Genomic DNA, 2500 nt, shown 5'->3' with positions numbered 1-2500 from the left:
CGCTTTGCTCCAGTGGATTTGCTAGACAAGATGTGAAAATTTTGACTTGGTGCCAAGGTCATGCTTTAGGAAGGTCATTTGCAAGAGGTCCTAGGTGCACAGGGTTAATACAGCCCCTTCATGTTGCTAAGTGATTCCTAGAGCCCCACGTGTAGAGGACATTTCAAGAGGAAGGACAGGGAAGTTGGTGTCTCTTGTCAGGATGGCCGCGTGGTCTAAGGCGCCAGACTCAAGAGTTCCCTCTTCACATTGTGTGTGTGTTCTGGTCTCCAAATGGAGGCGTGGGTTCAAATCCCACTTCTGACAATCACATTTACTTTCCTCTACAACCACCGCAACCGCTCAGCTTTTCGGGGCTACCACAGAAACAACGCTGCTCAAAACAAGGAAAGGAACACTTTTAAAGCACGTCACATCTCAATGGACAAACGTGGCATGCTGGATATCTGGACTTACATGCTGGAGATCATCTTCTCTGCCTCTGCCAGTGCTCATCCTGTTCCTCCTTGCACAAAGAAGCAGATACCGGTCCTGCTGATGGCTTAAGGACCTTCCACGGCCCTGTCCAGCTCTCCTAGATTAACTGCCTTTCTCCCGGAATCTCCTCCACGCTCGTGAGACTATGCTGGGAGACATAGCAACCCTGCTGGCAATGGCATGTATTGATGTGCCATGCTGGAGGAGTTAGACTGCCTGTGCAACCTCTGTAGGGTCCAGGGATCGCCTCATGCTACCAGTAGTGACACGGACGCTAGCCAAATGCAAAACTAGTGAAAAACGCTCTGAAAAATAAAAAGATGAGCAGGTAAAAAACTGTATGTCAGTGGCCTCCGCCTGTAAAACCATTTCTCTTTTGGGGGTCATCTCATTGTTGCCCGTCCAGTGCACCTGTTGTTGATTTCATTAACACCAAAGCAGCTGAAAGTGATTAACAAAGCCCTGTGCTACTTAACTGACCAGATCAATAGCCCTGGAGTTTCATTGACTTGATACTATACTCTGAGTAAAAAGTCTTCCTTGAATTTTTTGGAGCAGGGTTCATGAAGATCAGAGAGTTGTGAGAGCTTTGCTAGGCCATGCTGTTAAATGTGACACTTGTGCTTGGGCCAAGAATAAATGGAGTGAGAATTTCACAAGTAAGGGCCAGTGGAATTGAAGAGCAACAAAGACACCGACCACGAAGGGACTTGAACCCTCAATCTTCTGATCCGAAGTCAGACGCCTTATCCATTAGGCCACGCGGTCTGCCGCAGCTCTTGCTCAACTTTGTGGCATGCGGACTAGGCCACCGGTTAAGGTTGACCTCTGACCTTTTCCAATACTCGCTTTGCTCCAGTGGATTTGCTAGACAAGATGTGAAAAGTTTGACTTGGTGCCAAGGTCATGCTTTAGGAAGGTCATTTGCAAGAGGTCCTAGGTGCACAGGGTTAATACAGCCCCTTCATGTTGCTAAGTGATTCCTAGAGCCCCACGTGTAGAGGACATTTCAAGAGGAAGGACAGGGAAGTTGGTGTCTCTTGTCAGGATGGCCGAGTGGTCTAAGGCGCCAGACTCAAGAGTTCCCTCTTCACATTGCGTGTGTATTCTGGTCTCCAAATGGAGGCGTGGGTTCAAATCCCACTTCTGACAATCACATTTACTTTCCTCTACAACCACCGCAACCGCTCAGCTTTTCGGGGCTACCACAGAAACAACGCTGCTCAAAACAAGGAAAGGAACACTTTTAAAGCACGTCACATCTCAATGGACAAACGTGGCATGCTGGATATCTGGACTTACATGCTGGAGATCATCTTCTCTGCCTCTGCCAGTGCTCATCCTGTTCCTCCTTGCACAAAGAAGCAGATACCGGTCCTGCTGATGGCTTAAGGACCTTCCACGGCCCTGTCCAGCTCTCCTAGATTAACTGCCTTTCTCCCGGAATCTCCTCCACGCTCGTGAGACTATGCTGGGAGACATAGCAACCCTGCTGGCAATGGCATGTATTGATGTGCCATGCTGGAGGAGTTAGACTGCCTGTGCAACCTCTGTAGGGTCCAGGGATCGCCTCATGCTACCAGTAGTGACACGGACGCCAGCCAAATGCAAAACTAGTGAAAAACGCTCTGAAAAATAAAAAGATGAGCAGGGAAAAAACTGTATGTCAGTGGCCTCCGCCTGTAAAACCATTTCTCTTTTGGGGGTCATCTCATTGTTGCCCGTCCAGTGCACCTGTTGTTGATTTCATTAACACCAAAGCAGCTGAAAGTGATTAACAAAGCCCTGTGCTACTTAACTGACCAGATCAATAACCCTGGAGTTTCATTGACTTGATACTATACTCTGAGTAAAAAGTCTTCCTTGAATTTTTTGGAGCAGGGTTCATGAAGATCAGAGAGTTGTGAGAGCTTTGCCAGGCCATGCTGTTAAATGTGACACTTGTGCTTGGGCCAAGAATAAATGGAGTGAGAATTTCACAAGTAAGGGCCAGTGGAATTGAAGAGCAACAAAGACACCGACC

At 48.0% G+C, this 2500-nt stretch overlaps 3 non-coding genes across 3 annotated transcripts in view; 1 reads left to right on the top strand and 2 right to left on the bottom strand.

The window, feature by feature from the left end:
- Positions 1–1172: 1172 nt before the first annotated feature.
- On the bottom strand, positions 1173–1245 carry TRNAR-UCG (transfer RNA arginine (anticodon UCG)). The gene has a single exon. It is a non-coding gene; the product is annotated as a tRNA-Arg (tRNA).
- Positions 1246–1519: 274 nt separating this feature from the next.
- On the top strand, positions 1520–1629 carry TRNAL-CAA (transfer RNA leucine (anticodon CAA)). Its single transcript has 2 exons — positions 1520–1557; positions 1584–1629. It is a non-coding gene; the product is annotated as a tRNA-Leu (tRNA).
- Positions 1630–2495: 866 nt separating this feature from the next.
- The window catches only part of TRNAR-UCG (transfer RNA arginine (anticodon UCG)), a 73-nt gene continuing 68 nt past the window's right edge, over positions 2496–2500 (bottom strand). The window contains exon 1 of the tRNA in view: positions 2496–2500. This exon is cut by the window's right edge and continues 68 nt beyond it. This is a non-coding gene — a tRNA (tRNA-Arg).

Source organism: Staurois parvus, unplaced genomic scaffold, assembly GCF_062004578.1.
Source record: "Staurois parvus isolate SC_StPar_1 unplaced genomic scaffold, SC_StPar_1.0 ptg000691l, whole genome shotgun sequence".
Taxonomy (NCBI): domain Eukaryota; kingdom Metazoa; phylum Chordata; class Amphibia; order Anura; family Ranidae; genus Staurois; species Staurois parvus.
This window is presented reverse-complemented; position numbering and strand designations above follow the sequence as displayed.